Here is an 18,425-nt window from a genome sequence, read left to right on the forward strand (position 1 = left end):
GCGAGCCTATTCGACTGAAATACACTGGCAGGAAACCATTCGTTAAATGGAGCTTTGAAATCCACTCGAAGTGGACTGACAGAAAAGGTCACCGACGCCGCCGGTTGCAAACCCGTCAGGAGCGGGGACCGGAGGCCTCGTGGGAAGAATTTGATCCCATGACCCAGAGAGCTCGGACTGACATTTTGCCCTCCCGGAGAATTCCTGGGAGGGTCTCGCTGTGAGAGATAAGCGAGGGAATAAATAAACAAACGTCCAGAGGTAACTGCTCAAACGGCGCGGGAGGCGGGCGGAGGGGCGAGCGGGTCAAGCCGGCGGGGGCGCGCCTCCGCGCGTGGCAGGGTTTGTCGGGATGCTGTAGCGTGGAGGGCGCGAGAAGCCTGCAAGTTGCACGGGCAAGCACAGCCTGGAAAGCAGGAGATCAATGGTAGTGACTTAGAGCAGAAGGTCAGCCTGCGCTTTCTTTCAGAGGATGGGTGGGAGGGAGCTGTCGAGGAGCAGAAGGAGGAGGGTCGGAGAGGAGGGAGGCGTGAGCATCCTTCTCCTTTTCTTTAGAGCACGCTGCTTTTAGGGAAAAGGAGGCGAATGCTTCCCTAACTAATTGTCATCTTTTCTGGTAACAAAGGCAGCCTCCGAGGTAAGATTTCTCTCCCTCTTCTTCCCCTTAGGAAAATCCCCATTCCCCCTTTGCAAAGCCTAAGCAAGCGAAGGAGAAGCTAGGGCTACAAAAAAAAGGAGAAAGAAATCGGAATATCCAGGAAGCAGGGGAGCGTGTAGTTCGTCTCCTCTGAACGGAGGCAGGAGCACCGTCCAGAAAGGAGTCTAAGTTAGAAAAAAAGTGAAGAAAAGGAGTGCATGTTACAGTTTCCAACAAGTTCACAGCAGAAAATACGGTCACCATCCAATGATTTGGCACTTCCAGAAGAAAAACGAATTGGCCCCCAATGGTTGTGAGGCTGACCTTCTTTTTGTAAGGGAGTTGTTGGATGGCTCCCCTTAACTTTGTCATACTGAAGTGTAAATTCTTGGGGACACTTAGGATGGGGTTTTTTTTTAGCAGCCTCTGGCATCTATCATTATTCAAACATTACTTGATGGGAAAGCTTGAGCAACCATTAAGGGATTTGAGCAGGGTGTACCGGGAAGGGTCTGCAAGTACAATGAATCATGCAGTGGTCTTTGTTCACTTTGGAACAAAGTTGTGGTTTAAGTGAGCAGAATTCATATCCTTTTGCTCAGAAGAGTTTTTACTCAGAAACCAAACCTTGAAAAAGAGGGGAACTTCCACAGGGTAAAGGAGGCATTTTGAAATTTCAGCAAGAGGAGTGGTAGAAGGCAGTTGTGGTTCAGCAGGCGAGGTTTGAGAGTTTAGGGTTTCAGAAGCTTTGTGGAGCTTTAGGTCCTTTTTCTTAACAAGAGGAAAAACATCTAAAGCCACTGCTATTATTTAATGCATGCATAAAAATCGTGTCAGAGTGTGCACTGGTTGTGGATCTTTTCCAGTCGTGTGTGAGCATCCTTAAAGAAATATATCCTTCTACTTGCTTTTTTTCCCTTCTCTTTGCAAGATTTTTTTCTAACATTAGTTGGGGCAGGGCTAAGATCATTGTCTCCTTTTTATGAAACCAGTGAGAGTTTTGAATTCATTCTGTAGAACAAGTCATAAAATCAAGCTCAAATATTGCCTTCTTGCTTATTCAACCTTAATGTGTCCTACTCGATCATATTTTGTTTATTTTACTTTTGTAAGTACAGGTAACACAAAGACATTCTTGGAAAACTATTTTATTTTCCTGCTTTAAATTATTTTTTCATGGAAGTATGTGCGTGTGTATAATATTTTACATAGAGTGAAAATAAATGAGGGAAGGAGTACCAGTTAATCTGCATTTGGTTTTTCTTTGTATTATTAATTTGAACACTGATATAACCTATCCATCTCCCCCTAACAACTTTTCCTGCTACTTTATTGTAAGACTACTGTTATTCCCAAGAAAGCTTTGATAAATATTTAATTATTGCAGATAATACTCTAATCCTAAATTCTGGTACAAGTGTTGTATGCTTATGATTTATTACATTTATTACATCGATTATATATAAAGTTTCTACATACCAGATGAACTTCAGAGCAAGACTGTGAAAAAGCTAAGCCAATAGTTGTTGGTGTAGTTACTGTGAGAGATATTTCAAGCTGAAATCAGAATTTAGACCTGAAAATTGTTTCATCTCAATTTCAGTCTTGTCACAAGGCTGGCTTGTACAGCAGGCCTTGGTTAAATATGCAATTATACTTTGAAAGAAGATGGGCACAATTTGTTCTTGCTGTGATCTTTTTCTTGTGCAATTCTGTTTGGACTTTACTGAGAAACTTCTTTGGAGGCAAGAGGATAATCTGTCTTTTCTATGTATGTCAAAGATTCTGCCTCCCTAGTTTACATAGTAGGGTACCATTTCTGAGATACCAGTTATTGTAAGAATTTGTGATATAACTTTGCCTTTTTATATAGGGGCCTATCCAGTAGGGAAAAACATAACAGTAATATATATTCAAAATCGCCATAAATACAGTTTCTGAAGTTATGAAAACACATAGCAGAACCATTTTGCTTGCTATACTTCAGTTCTTAAAAACTCTGGGGAATGGAAACTCTTCCCTTGATGGCAAAAAGCACTCAGAGGGACCTATACTTCCCTCTTGCATGCAAATGCAAGTAGATTAATAAGTATCACTTTGGTGGGAAAGTAACAGTGTGCCTTTGGCGAATAGCCACACTGGCTAAACAACCACAGAAATTATCTTTGGACAAAGCTAGGTCCTTGGGCCAAGAAACAGGATTGAGCATCGTGCCCTAGAGTCAGACATGAAAATCTTTAGCTTTAAAGATGTCACCATAGAAAGAGTCCTCCAGAGCTAATTTCATTTTACTTCTGGTAAATGAAAACATGAAACAAGGATATTTAAGAACTTCTTGAAATTTTCAGAGTCCAGATAACTAATAAATGAGACTTATTGGCTTTAAAAGATGCTGTCCAGAACAGAGGTCTCCAACCTATCCAGGCTTGTGGCCCGGAGGGAAGGAGAGCAGCTTCCAAATTGGTGCATGTGCACACCCAAACGTGGCCGTGCATGCTGGCATGGCACTAGCGGCCTCATTCATGCATACAGTATATGCTGAAGATGTGTGCCGCGCACCTCCCGCGGAGGCTAGCAGCCCTGTTTGCCCACAGCCACCCGCTCAGGGCTAGTGCCCCTGTTTGCATTCATGGGCATGTGCAAACAGGGCTGTGGGCATTAGCGCGAGTGGAGGGAGTGTACGTGCATATATGCGCGTGCATATGCGTGCGCACTGGCCAGTCATTTCCACAGCCCACTGGCCAAGAGGTTGCGGCCCGGTAGTGGGCCGTGGCCCATTGGTTGGGGACCCCTGGTCCAGAAGGTTAGTTGATAAACAGTTAAACTGATATGCTTTAGGCAACCCATCTTAAATTGGATCCTCCCTACTAGTAAGGAACATTATATGGCATTTAAAGTTAACAATAATCAAACTTTTTATTATGGTGCCCTTAATCTGGGTTGTGATGTTAAAAAAATATTTATTTATTACTTTTACCAGGATGTTGCCCAATATAATCCCCTTTGAATGAAATGAGGGGAAAAAAACATGAAGAATCTTTAAAAACATGAAGAATCTTTAAAAACATGAAAAATCTTTAAAATCATGAAAAATCTTTCATTCAATGGTGCTTGAAAGGTTATCAATAATCTTTATAGTGAATCTTGGTCTTCCTTTTCTGTTAGTCTTTATTAGTCTTTTTTCTTTTAGTTCCATGGTTAGCTCTTCTGCAGTTTTATTAATTTAAATCATATAGAAAAACATGCTTTTTGAATCCAAAGTGTATATATCTATATCCATTTTTCACTGGTATATTGTCAGTTACTGTCTTGAGCTTCTTAATATTTGATCTCCACTATGAAATTTAAAATTCCTAATGTAAAATAAAAAACATCCAACTATAATATGAAATTCCAATCAAAGCACATATCACTGTAAAACAAAACATGCTAAATCACAATTCTAAGCACAGGTAAAATTACTGTATATAGTGATGCATATTCCCCTGTAAATATATCTGGTATTGTGGTTTTGAATTACATTTATGCTTGGCATTCTGAAACAAAGAAACAACAACTTCAGATAAAAAAACTTGGAAAGAGAACACTATTATTATAGTAGGCAGAAGATTTGGAAGCAAAGTCATTGCTTTACTGATATGTTTTATCTTTAAGATTCCTTAACTTCTTTATATTGCTTTTGCCCCAGTAGATTAAAGGGGCCACTTTTCAAGAATTTACATCTTTGAAAAATGAGATTTTAAAATGCTTTCTAAGCAGCAGTGTCAGTGAGTCAAAATGCCTGAGGAGCTAAGCTAAAGAGACAAAGGATTGTCCTAGCTGTGAGACTGTGAGAAAAGAAGTAGCAATTTAGTGCAGTTATATAGTCTTAATTCTTGCAGGTAAAATGTGTATAGCTAGAATGGAAAGTTGCCTTCAAGAGATTAATCCTCTAGTGCACTAGTGACAGAAATAAATATCATTTTCTAATTTGTCCTCTTTCTGATGCTGTTTGGAATGAGCCCAAGTGAAGCCCGTGCATTGAATAGGTTCAACTTTCACTCTTTCTGCTGAAAAAGAGTTCAGATTCAAGGATGAGAAAGACCTGCACTTCAGCTCCTGGAGCTGTTAATGAACATGATAGTTCTTGGCCTCTATGAATCAACAAATGTTGCAAGGCCGCGACCTTGATCTTTTCCTTAGGATCAAAGGAATTGGGATTTTATTTTAATCCCTTTGAGAACTTTTGTTTTATAAACTGAACCTCCTGTTCTCCAGATTACATTTATGAGCTCTAAATCAACAGGTTATATTTTGTATTCCTTCAAACATTGTTAGCTTCTGTTTTCTATCCCTTGGCTTCCATGCTCTGCCTCCTTGCAATGGCTGGGCTCACATGTAAATCTTAACTGTGGTTACTATAGCTAGCCGAAATGAGCATATGAAAGTTATGCGAGTCACAAATCATCAATAACAAACCAGTCTAGCTGAGCATTCATATCACTTTAACTCAAATATGGTTGAAGTTACCAATTAAATGAAATATAATTCCAAATTCTGATGGAATCATTAGATGAACAAATCTTAATAGATATTCAAGGAAGCAGACCTGAAAGCAATCTCCATGGTCACTGTACCCCTAAAACCTCATGGATCTATTATCCTTTTTCTTTCTGCTGATCATCTACCTCAGAGGTCCCCAACCTTTTGGGCACCAGGGACCAGGTCCATGGAGAGATGTTTTTCCATGGACTGGAGGGGGCGTGGTTTCATGTACTGCCTGCATCCTGCGGATGGGGCTTTACTTGTTTGCGCAGACCGAATTCTGGTATGCCGCAACCTGGTGCCAGTCCACGGACCGGGGGTTGGAGACCCCTGATTTACCTTGCTTTCTCCTTTAGCTCAGCCAAGCAGAGGAAGGATCAAGGTGACCATGAAATGCCACTTAGTCACTGCCATCCAAACAAAAGTCAGCATTAAATGATGTTCTGGGCCCCAGCTGAGGGATAACAACATGGTTTCTGCACTTAAGAGAGCTCAGCTGTAATTTTTTCCAATAACCTGTAATACTTTAATAAAGACTTATTTATTGGAAGCTCTAATAGTATCAAAACTGATTAATGGAAGAATGAAAGATTACAGCAGAGGGCATGGGTTTTTTTTTTTTTTTTTGATAAAACAGGATTATTTTGAAGAAATAGCAGAAGCAGCATTTTAATCTAAATTTATGGCTAAATGGTAGAGATCCACTGTCTAATGAAGCTCAGGCAAAGTGTTTTTTACTGTTACTTCATGTGTTTTGAAAATTTTAAACATCCTTTTTGTAGCTCCAGATGTTTATTTTCTAATTATACAAATAAAGTTATAAAAGCGAGTCAAGTGAGACACAGAAGTGGGAGAGGTAGCTGGTTATTCTTGCTCAGCTCTGATTTTTGGTATCTTCGGATATAATTTTCAAATCGTACCACACAGTGCATTTGATGAGATTGTCATTGTATTTAAACTGGTACACTGTCATGATTTTATCATGTCAAAAATGATGTGGGGATCTCTGTATTTTTAAATGGATCAGAAATATAAAGATAAAACTTCAGAATTATAGAGTTGAAGTATAAGCTATGGAGGCAAGCAAATCTAAGACTGAGTAACTCAGTAGCAAACCCAGGACATTTCCTGATAAAGGAATTCTACTTCTGATTCTTAGAATCAGGAGACAGTGGGCAGCTATTTGTTTTTTGTCTCCTTAATGGATTTTCTGCGGTAAAAGGGATGGGAACACCTCTGCTCCATTCCCTCCTCACCTTTAAAACGAATAAAAAATGTATAACTGCCAGTAGAAAAATGGCAGGTAGTATGTAGTCCGTTGTAAGGAATATAATGTTTGTCCAAATAAATGAAAACGGCTATCTATGTTGTGAGCTTCTGCCACTTTGTTAAATAGTAGAGGAACTGGGTAAGTCAGGAGACACATAAAAATAAATTGGATGCAATGGAAATGGAGTTTGCCTGAAGAAGGAAAAAGAGACAGGATCGAGAACAAATGAGGATTCCATCCAATTTTTTTTTCACCAGTACAAAAGGAATATAGGTAGTCCTCATCTGACAACAGTTCATTTAGTGACCGTTTGAAGTTACAACAGCACTGAAAAAAGTGACTTACGATCATTTTTCACACTTACAACTGTTGCCTCATCCCCGTGGTCACATGATCCAAATTCAGATGCTTGGCAGCTGGTTCCTATTTATTAAGGTGACCAACTGTCCTCCTTTAGGGAGGACAGTCCTCCTTTTGTGAGTTCTGTCCTCCCTTGAAAAGTGTCCTCCTACATGTCCTCCTTTTCGATATTTGAAGACTAATCTGCAGGGCTTTTTTTTCCTCATAGAACGCTCAGAACGGCGTTCTGGCACCTTTTTTTGATGTTTTTTTTTTCAACTTTTGCATGAGCTGTGCTACTCCCCCTATTGGCTTTCGAAAGCCAATAGGAATTGCTGCTGAGCGCGCCAAAACACCGGCCAGCAAACTTTGCACATGTAAGTTGTCTGCAGCGAAGGCGAATTGGCAGGAACTTTGCACCTCTCCCTGCTACCTAACTACATCATCTCCTAGTTAGTTCCGAAGATATTTGGAGGAGACTGGAGCGGCGACGCCACGGTAACTTTCTCTTGATCTTTGGCCCTGCTAGGGCAATAATGGCTGCGGGTGCAAGAGGCAGGGGCAGCGGGGCTGCTGTGGGTGGGGGTGTGAGGGGCAGCAGTGGCCGCGGGACCTGCTCTACACGGGGCTGTGCAGGGTGGGCGGTGATGCTGGCGGGGCAGCTGCAGGCGGGGTGTGTTGACAGCGGGCTGCCCCCTGGGGCTGGAGCCAGCACAGCTGGTCCTTTGGGAGCTGCAGGGCCCGCTCTATACGGCGGGGCAGCAGTGCTGGTGGGGCGGTTGTGGGGGGGGGCACGCATGTAAGTATAATTACAATATAAAATGTTATTGTTACAAATGTTTTTTATTATGCATTTATCATATTATAGTGTATTCTGTATTGTTGTTGCAATGAATAAAATGTTTCTTTTATTTACGATATTTTTTTCTTCAATTTATTTGTGTCCTCCTTTTCATTGTAAAAAAGTTGATCACCTTATATTTATGACATTTGCAGTGTCCTGGGGTCATGTGATAAAATTTTGTGACCTCCTTACAAGCAAAGTCAATGGGGAAGCAAGAGACACTTTACAACTGTGTTATTTAACTTAACAACTGTAGCAATTCACTAAACAACCGTGGCAAAAAAAGTGGCAAAATGAGGGCAGACTCACTAAACAACTGTCTGGCTTAGCAACATAAATTTTGGGTTCAATTGTGGTCGTAAGTTGAGGACTACCTGTATGCTACGTTGTACTATATGGTCATATAGAGAAAATAAATGAAAATCAAACTGCAAAACCAATACGTGAAGGCAGAATGATTGTGTTGAGAGGAAGCAGAAGACTGAGGAAAATGGGTGGTTTTGAGGAGCTGGATGGAGTTAATGAAATCCTCAAAAAATATGAGAACTTACATGCTGTATATGAAGAAACATACAGAAGGGGTAAAAGAAAAGATGATTTTGTAAGGATAGGAAGTTATGGAAAGGTACCATGAAGGCTGTTCCTAGAAAGTAAAAACATAGACCTCAGAAGTCTTCTAGTCCAACCTCCATTTCAAGGCAAAAGACCTTATACCATCCTGGTGAAACGGTTTTGAAGTAAAATTTGATTTTAGTTCAATGTCTTATTTCTCATGTTTTGTCTTCATTTCATTTCGTCCACTCGTTTTCTGTGCTTTGAGTTGTATTGTTGACCTAAAAAAGCATAGTGTGATAGACATCTATATATGTAGATATGTACTGTATGCAGGTATGTGCTGAATATCCCACTACTGTACTAGCATGGAGGATCTTTGCTTGGGGTTTTGGTTGTTTCAGTAACTGAAACAACATATTGAAAAGAAAGGCCGTTTATACTTGCTCCGTCCTACAAGAAGCTTGGCTTATAGGAGATCGACCATTTTTTTCTTCAGCCTCTTTATGAAATAGATGTTGAACAGTAGCAACTCATCTGAGCTCATCAGATAAGTAGAAAGATGAGAAGATTACCTCATCTTTCTATAACACATTGATTCCCAAAGTCAAGGTTAATCTGACTTTCTTCTCCTTTTGTTTCTTTGGCTGCTCTAAATGAGACCTCTGGGAACATTCCTCCTTTCCCAATTTTCCTCCAAAGAAAGCTTTGTTCTTTTGCAGCTGCAACTTTTATAACTAGGAGTTGTCAGTTGTCATAGCCAGGAAAGTATTAAAATCCTTCCCTGAATCCTTCCCAGCTCTACTTATGAACTGGCACATAACCAGCCTGGCTGTCCTCCTGCTACTGTTTTGGCAATTATTTAAATAAATGTTATTGATTATAAGTTTAATAAAGTTCAGAATTGATTCTTGTCTGTGGGAAATGTTTGGTATGCAAATTAAAACAAGAAAATTGTACAACATCGAGATTGGGCGGTGCTTATGGACCAGAAATTTGTGCATGCGTAAGATATTTGTACTAGAATGTTTGATTGCATAATGTGCCACTAATGCACAAAGAAGACAATCCTACATGATTGGAAACTCTAAGGAAAAGATGCAGTTGTTGACTGCATATGGAAAGAAAGAGAGAGAGAGAGAGAAGGAGGGAGGAAGGAAGGAAGGAAGGAAGGAAGGAAGGGAGAAAAAGGAAGGAAGGAAAAAGAAGGAAGGAAGGAAGGAAGGAAAGAAGGAAGGAAGGAAGGAAGGAAGGAAGGAAGGAAGGAAGGAAGGAAGGAAGGAAGGAAAGGATGGAAGAAGAAAAAGGAAGGAAAGAAAGAAAAAGAGAAAAAGAAAGAAAGAAAGAAAGAGAAAGAAAGAAAAGAGAACATTTTGAAACCAAATGGCATTTTTTAAAAAAGAGTAGCAGTGTGAGAAAAGTAAAGAAATCCTTTGCTGGGTAGTTAGATTTGGAGAGTATTTTTGACATGGCCGATGGTTCTTCAAATGAGATCTTTGTGTCTCAGAGCAGAGGTCAGAGTATGGGAAGCTTTGGAGTATCAAAAGGCGGTGAGAAGAATGATGGGATTCCCAGCAACCCAAGAGCCTCTTTTGTATTCATTGGTCAGTTGCTGAGGATGATGCTTGTGGACATCAAAGTAACAGCTAAACGCTGTTATCTCATCCTCATCCTTTGCCCCCTGCCATGTAATTAGTCTCTTTTCAGGAGAAAAAAAAACCTGGGGAAAGCTGCGAAAGTTTCTTAGAGGTGTGACATTGTCCTCTTAATTTTTATAAGGAAACAGATAATAACATTTCTCCTCCCCAATAAAATAGTCTCTATTTTATTTTATTTATAAAATCAAAGAAGTCTCGGTGTGCAAAGAAACAAATAGAATATAATTTATTTATTTTATTTATTAGGCTTTCGTGCCACTTTGACTATGTTTATAAATAATTCAAGACAGCAAACACACACAATGCTCCTTTTTCTTCCTATTTTCCCCACAACAACAACCCTGTGAGGTGGATTGGGCTAAGAGAGAGTGGCTCAGCCAAAGTCACCCAACTGACTTTCATGCCTAAAACAGGACACTCAACGATCGCCAATACCTTCACCGTTACACCATAATGATTCTATTCTACCTGCAAGCTATTGCAACAATGGGAAAGTTTATGTTTGCAAATTATTTAATATAGATTTCTTCTACTCCACCTGAAATGGCAAGTATCTGGTGAACTAAGAATCATTCTCATCTAAGGTTCCCCTTCACATTTAGTTTGATAATTTTAAACACTTCTACTTGAATGGACACCCAGCATTTGGGGAATGTCCAAGCACAACATTGTCCTTTTTGTGGGGCGTGTCATGTATAAAAGGCACAAGATTTGGGCTGCAATGTTGAAGTCTGACCTCCTTCCACCCCTCTCCCCCCTCCTTCCAAAGCAGGATGATCTTGTCTGAATTGCAAAAACGCAGAGGTCTATTAGATAGCACCAAGAAGACTGACAAAAGTGTAGCTTTTCACTGCTGCCTGGTGCTTGTCCTGGTTTTTGCAACCCAAACCTGGTTGCCTTGGATCAGGGGTGTCAAACTCAATTTCATTGAGGGCCACATCAGCATTGCGGTTGCCTTAGGGGGGTGGGTGTGGCCAGGGTGGGTGCAGCCTACTGAGTTGGCGTGGATGGAGTGGGTATGGCCTACTGGGTGGGCGTGGCCAGCTCTACATCGTTCGCGCCAAGGGTACCTGTAGGGGCCTGGGCAGGAATGGGACAGATCTGAAAGTCTCTGGCAGAAGGGGAGGGGACCAGGGCAAGTACCAAGGCATGATCCACTGGAGGAGCCTCACCATTCCTCTCAAGCCACGCGGGGGGGGGCTGGATGGTGGCGCAGGCTGCCCGGAGCCCTGGGCAGCAGAGGTCAAATGCCCAGCCTGGCCCTCGAGCACCTACGGCACCAAGCGCAGCCCCACTTCCCCAAGGGGGCGCCCAGCTGCACTTGCCTCCTTCTCAAGGCTCCTGCTGCTGCTGTGCTTGCTCTCCTTAGCCAGGTTGCTCATGATGAGTACGAGGGCAAAGTCAGAGGGAGGCCCATTCCCTCTCCATGGGAGGAGACCCGGCTTTGTATCCAAAGCTTCCTTAACAATAGGATGGGAGACCCCAGGATAGGCCAGGAGGAGGGGGCAAGGGGATGGTGAAAGGACAGCAGGGCAGGACTAAGGCAGGACTTCCCTCAGACCCTCCCTCTCCTTCTTTCCTTCTTTCCTTCCTTCCTTCCTAAGTACAGAGTGGTGGGAAAATATTTGAGATTTGGGAGGGAGAAAAACAGGCAAGAAATGCAGCTGGAGTGGTGTTACCCTTCGTAAGGAATGAAGAAATGCACCATTGCCTGGAAGTGGCCAGCACATGGCCCTCACCTACTTCATATATCTGGCTTGGTCGGCTCTGGGGGAGGGGATGCCATGAGCAGCGAGAGAGTCAACGTTACCTGCACAATGCCGCCCAGCCTGCCCAGTTTCGGCAGGCAGCGAGGCACTCTACTCACAGCGCCATGAGACTGAGCCAGGCGGCGTGAATCTGAAAAGAACTGTGATGCTGCCCAGCCCCAGTCTGCCCAGTCTCGGCAGGCAGCGGGGCGCTCTCATAGCACCAAGAGGCTGAACCGGGTGACGCAAATCTGAAAACAAGCATGACACTGCCCAACCCCCAGCCTGCCATTCTCGGCAGGCAGCGGGGCACTTTCATCACAGTGCCAAGAGGTTGATCTGGGAGGTGTGAAGCTCATCAGCTTTGCACCTTGCTCTCTGCTGAAACTGGGCAAGCTGGGGGCTAGGAAGCATTGCACTTCTCATCAGATTCGCGCCACCCAGCTTAGCTCTTGGCACTGTGAGGAGAGCGCTTCGCTTCCTGACGAAACCGGGCAGGCTGGGGGCTGGGCGTCATCTGCTTCTTTTTGGATTCGCACCACTGGTTCAGACTCTTGACGCTGTGAGGAGAGTGCCCCGCTCCCTGCCAAAACCCCTCCCCTGGATATGTGAAGTAGGTGAGGGCCATTTGCTGGCCACTTCCAAGCGATGGTGCATTTCTTCATTCCTCACAAAGGTTGACACCTCCCCAGCATGCACCCAGGGGGCGGAGCCGATGCAGCAGGGGCTGGTTCCTTACTGTTTCCAGATGGCCTTGTGGAGCTAAGACTGAATACGTTTCAGCATAGATGGCCACCACAAAATTTTACATTGGCTCCTGGCTGGGCTGGGCCAGGGCCAAGGCAGCGGGGGCCGTTCCCTCACTGTTTCCAGGATGGCTTCACGGGCCACAAGAAACCATTTCGCGGCCGCATCCGGCCCCCGGATCTTGTGTTTGATATGTCTGCCTTAGATATTGAGATGATTGTCCCATGATAGTCTGCTACCTGAGGCATAAGGCAAGCTGCCATCTCTCCCATTACACATACAAATGGTCTTAATCTGGCTTCTTCAGCTATGGCTGAGTGGCAGTCAGATGTTCCTTCTAGCACTGGTACTAGCGCAGGACTGAGTGTCTGCCTCTCTGTGCTTAACAGCATTATTGACTCAAGAGGGTGATTTGGTGGCTCTGACTACATCTCATATTCCCTTACCAGCATCTTTAAGGTCATATATAAAGACTAGGAGGTTACCCTGGAAATCCTATGTCATAGCACACCAAAACAACTAGACACAAGGACAGTTTTTTCTGCCATTCTGCTAAACAACCAATTCCCACAACACTGTCTTAGGCCCCAGAATGTCAAACCACCTAGTAGGGCTGTATTACTATTATCCTTCTTATCCTTCCTATTACCTATTTCTTTAGCATCTTATGACTATAATTTTGTTGTTTCTTATTTATGTTGAATGTTTTTGTTCTGTATCCTATGACTATCAGTGACTATTGTACCTGATGATTTATGATGATTGTATTTTACGATTATGATCTACGACCTATCACTGTGCTGTTTGTATGTACCACCGGAGACAAATTCTTTATGTGCCCAATTCCACTTGGCCAATAAAGAATTCTATTTTATTCTAAAAGCCACATTTGACAATGTACTACTCCTAAGTTACATTACCTGCTATTCACAGGACAGCATTGTAAAACAGAAAGTGGTCAGCCACATAGATATTCAGTGTATTCAGACAATCCAGATTCTGCAAACTAAGATTCCAAAGTTGTTGTGTACGGCATGTGGTATTTTCCTGGCAGATTGACTGGAACAAGCACATGCTGTCATTAGGAAGATCAGCATTTGTCTTCTTCCAAGATATATGTGGTTTTCTTTTTTGCAATCTACCCACTTGGCTACCTTGGTAAATTCTTATTATTTAAGGTCAGCCTAACCCTTCCCATAAGTGATACAGTGATAATTTTTAAAAATCCAAATGGGTTTGTGAGCGCCTTTTTTTTTAAAGATGGACGTGTATTATCTGAGAATAAGCATTGTTCAGTTAGTTGGAAAGGGTAGGTATGAAAACCAATATATATTTTAATTAATTAAATTAATGTCTATGAAGGCATTATTAGTCATACTCATTGGATGTGAAGGACAGCATTAGCTAAAGAACTGGCAGTTGGGATTTTACATTGTTATGCATATAATAATAATAAAAGGGGCATATAATTGGGTCCATACTCACTGCCTGCCACCTGATTAGAAATATAGTTTGAAAATAAGAAGAAACAAAGGATACTGTGGTCAACAATGTCAGGCCAGCATCATACTGTGTTATATTGCAGCACTGCAGGGTAGTCAGACTAGAAAACCAAACATATAAAAACTAATATTACATTTATTATAAGGTTCAGTAAGAATATCTTGCAAATCTGAATGCGCTTCTCCCCTTTTCTCCATGAGAACTAAGGAGGGTCAAATCCAAAGTGCTTTCACAAATTACCTTTCTGCCAGGGACTTGAATTTTTTTTATCTGACCACTGTCTTGCTTGTGGCTCTTCTTCCTGTTTACTCTTACAAACCATGACACAGATCCAAATGTTGATATCGAGCCAATTGGATCCTACCATCTGCCAGTCCCTGTGTGTTTATTTATTTCCAGCCTGTGGGGTGCTGGGCTTCAATCCCAGGTCCAGCTCTGGGAGGGCCATTGTAAGATCAGAGGAATGTTTGGTCTCTCATGAATTAGGAAACACTTTGCAGTGGGGAGAAAAAGAATCTTTTGTCATTTTGGGAAGATTTCAAAATGATAAATAACTACCCCATCTGAGTCCTGGGGATTATTTGTTCCTTTCATACTGGGTCTTTATCCACAGGTAGGAAAGACTACCAAAAGACAGAGGACAACAGATATCAGCAAGGAGACAGAGAAAACATTTCATTTATTTTTATGCCATTTATTTATATCCTGCCTTTATTATTATTATTTCTATAAATAACTCAAAGTGATGAACATACCCAATAATACTCTTCTCCTATTTTCTCCACAACAACTCTGTGAGGTAGGTTGGACTGGGAGAAGGTGACTGGCCCAAGCTCACCCAGGCAGTTTTGGTGCCTAAGGCAGGACTAGAACTCACATTCTCCTGGTTTATAGCCCGATGCCTTAACCACTAGGCAAGGGGTAGGCAACCATGGCTCTTTTATGACTCATGGACTTCAACTCTCAGAATTCCTGAGCCAGCCTACCCCTGGACTAGGCCAAACTGGCTCTTAACTTTTAACTTTTCTTTTGTCTGTTTTAACTTTCCCATCTTCAGGCCCATGCTTGTGGGGTGATTTTCTTTCAGCCCGTGCTCTGTGAGATTTCCGTCATTCAGAATGACATTTTCTTCTTTTTGGTGTTGAAATCTGAAACTCTTTAGTCAGTACTCTTTCTAATGGACAGGATGAAGGGCTAAGCTTTGGTGTGCAAGGCAACACACTGTGCTGTACATGTTGTCTCTCCGTAACTCAATTTTGTTCTTGCCTCACACTGCTTTCTTGTATCCAAGAGACTGTTCTGTCCTAATTTGCTTCTCAGGCACAAGAAGTTTCCATTAAAATAAATGCTGTGGTGAATTTGAAGGCTTTCTTCAAGTTACCATTCAGTGACGATGCTTCATTAACAGAAGCCCAGGTCTTGAAGTCTCTGGTTGAGAATGCCGACTTGTCAGTAAGAAAAATTGCAATTCTGAAAACATATGACAAAAAGATGGGGCAAGAATCACAAATCTGGGATTCAGGCCTGTAATTTAGGAAAGCCTATAGAAGTGATTGACCAAAGTTCCTTGTGAAGCTTTTGTATCTTAATGATTTACTATATTCACATGTTATTATAACAACCATGCCATAATGTACTTACCTAAAAAAAAAAAGAATTTAAGACCTTCCCACCCCCTCAGAAGAGAAAAGTAGAAAAAAAAATCTTCTCCAGCAGGATGGCTGTAGAGTCCAAATGGATGGGTTCTATGACGGCCTTCCTGCCTGGCAGACTGGGTAAAAACTTCGGCCACACCCCTTCCTTTGGGCGTGACCCCAGTTTTGACTCAGTCTCGAAGCCTGGTAGAAGTGCGAGAGGCAGCTCTCAGAACAAAACTAATTTAACTCAAAAAAAAAAAAAAAAAAAGAGAGAGAGAAAAGGAATCCCCTCTTCTTCCAGTTGAAAGAAAAGTTTCCTGGCAGCTGATAAGACTTGAGAGATGCAGCCAGGATCGGCGGACTCGTGAGTGAGGCATCAGGGACTAACGGGAGGCTTGGAGCGGGGCCGGATCGCTCGCCGATTTCCGGTCCGCCGAGCAGCTGTTTGGCGCGGGGACCTCACACCGGGTTGCTCGTCGCCCTCCGGGTCCGCCAAACAGCTGAGTGGTTTGGCCGACAGAACGAGGCGCCGCTCAGCGCGAAACAGCTGAGCCGCGCGGGAAGCGGCAAACCGCGGCGCCGCTCGGCATAGATCAGCTGAGCGGCGCGAGAAGCAGCCCGACAAGAGCAGAACTAGCGCTAAATTTTCTTTCTCCTCAGAGGAGAGGCGCAGCCCTCTTAAGACTAAAGGAGTCTCCCTGATTGCTAAATTCAAAGATCCGCCATTGTTTTGAACCTCGTGGATTCCCGGGCTACCATTGGGAGGCGTGGCTTCTTCCCCATTCGCCATTTTGAACGAGCGGATCTACCCGCCGTTTTTTCCCTTGGGGGTGGGGCCACCACCCGGACTCCATTTCCCTGCAGACAAAGGGGGACCCCTCATGCTATGATCTGAGGTTATCTCAAGAAATTGAGACAAGAGGAAGGAAGAGGGAAAAGAAAGAGAACCGTTCTGATCGTGGTCTGTTGCCACAGCCACAGACTGGGGGAGAGAGAGATATAAACTGCACTTTGTCTGGACTAGGTGAGGAGGTGAGGAGGAGTATTTTTCCCTGACTGTTCCTATAGTGGCCTTTAGTCACTGCCTTGCAGGATCTTCTGTCCAAAGACTCCTGTCTGTCCGGCCATTGTTTGTATAGGCAGAGGAGGGCTCAGCCCCAAGCATCTGCATCTGATCTGCGTATCTTATTCCCCCACTCCAGGCATTACCTACTCGGGGTGTCTGGCACAATGGCAGACAATGTCTCGTATTCAGTCACGCAGGTCCCTCAATTGTCCCCCCCACAGCAACAACAAAAACGCAGATCTTCTGAATCAGAGGTGGGGGGGAAGAAGAAAGCTAAAACAAAGCACCTTTCTCAGAAGGGACAGTCTAAAACGGCTGAGCGAGAGGCTTTGAGGAGACATTTGGCTTTAGAAAGGCAAATTAGCAGGGCACAGAGAACCAATGCCAATGGGACAAATTTGGTTTCCCCTGTCCCAGCGGTGGCACCCAGCACAGAACCTACTGCCGAGGAAGTGCTCAAGACTTGGTCTCCTCCTGGGGAAACTGAACAGTTAGATTCCTCCAATCCCTCCTCACCAGCTTCTTCACCCGACCACTCTCCAGCGCCTCACCCCAGCGACAAGGCGCAGGAGAACATATGGTCGGCACAATTTCATGCATTCATGCAGGATGCATTCTCCCAGTTCATGGCTTCTAAGGGGCAAGTGGCCTTTCACACACCCCGTAAGGGACGGGCTAGGCCACCCCCTACCAGCACCTCTGAAACTTCCTCTCAACTGGGAGAGGGCGACTCAGTAGACCTTGACATGTCAGACATGCCCCTCTCGGAGGACGAGGAGACTGCACCTGAGCAGGCGACGAGCTCTGGCCTCTTTAACCCAGCGCTCCTAAAATCACTCCTGATAAAGGCAGTTTCCACAGTCAACCTAACATCAGTACAGGATGAGAAGCCCTCAACAAGCAAGGAGGCCAATCCTCTATTTGCCAAAAAGGTTCCACAAGATAAGTACATTCCATGTGCGGAGGTCTTTATGACCACGCTGGAGGAACAATGGTCCTCACTTGCAAGCCCACCGGCACCTAACAGCGCGGAAAGAAAGCTTTTCAACCTATCTCCCTCCTTCTCTAACATGTTAGAGGTTCCTACTGTAGATAACCCCTTGATTTCATTATTTTCTACCTCCGCGATTCCAGGAGACATGGCGGAGGTCTTGAGACCTGAGGAGAAGAAATTTGAACACTCCCTCCGGCGTTCCCATATGGCTGCAGCCTGGGCGGCCAGAGCAGCCACTTCATCATCATTCTTCGCGAGGGCCAGTATCATGTGGCTGAGGGAACTGCAAGGCACGGTGCCTCCAGACCAGGTCAGAGTACACCAAACATTGGCTAAGCTCCTCGCGGCCTCGCAATTCGTGTCTGACGCTTCACTGTACGCAACAAAGTATGCGGCAAGATCCATTGCGGCCACAGTGGCCTCGCGTAGGCTACTGTGGCTCAAAAATTGGAAGACAGACCTGAGGTCCAAATGGCGTCTTTCGACGTCCAAATACAGTGGAGTAGCCCTATTTGGTTCCATTCTGGACCCACATGTCAGCGAAGGCAGAGACAAGAAAAAAATCCTAGTACATCCATCAAAGAAGTTAGACAGGAGAGGCAGTCAGGACTTCCGGAGACAGGGCTCCCGCCCAGGAAGCCCCTGGGAATGGAGACAGCCCTTTAGATCAGGGCAATCCTGGGACTGGCCCAGAGGCTCACGATCCTTCTACCCGAGACAGGATCGAACCCAGGATCGCCAAAGCCCGGGAGCCAGGGGCCAGTTCCAGTCCAGACGCCCATATAGGGGAGCGGGAGGCAGATCCTTTAAGCGTACCAAGTGACGCCAAACAGGATACTCCCATTGGGGGTCGGTTAGGAAATTTCATCGAGGTCTGGGAGCAGACCACGACCGACGCCTGGGTTC

General features: G+C 43.9%; 1 protein-coding gene across 4 annotated transcripts in view; it reads left to right on the top strand.

The window, feature by feature from the left end:
• The first annotated feature begins 560 nt into the window (after window positions 1–560).
• GREB1 (growth regulating estrogen receptor binding 1) overlaps window positions 561–18,425 on the top strand; it is a 143,124-nt gene continuing 125,259 nt past the window's right edge. For all 4 annotated transcript variants that reach the window (XM_039331931.1, XM_039331932.1, XM_039331934.1 and 1 more), the window contains exon 1: window positions 561–637. The gene's annotated coding sequence lies outside the window, so the exon portion shown is untranslated. The remainder of the gene's footprint in view (window positions 638–18,425) is intronic.

Source organism: Crotalus tigris, unplaced genomic scaffold, assembly GCF_016545835.1.
Source record: "Crotalus tigris isolate CLP2741 ecotype Arizona unplaced genomic scaffold, ASM1654583v1 scf7180000024439.5362192, whole genome shotgun sequence".
Taxonomy (NCBI): Eukaryota; Metazoa; Chordata; class Lepidosauria; order Squamata; family Viperidae; genus Crotalus; species Crotalus tigris.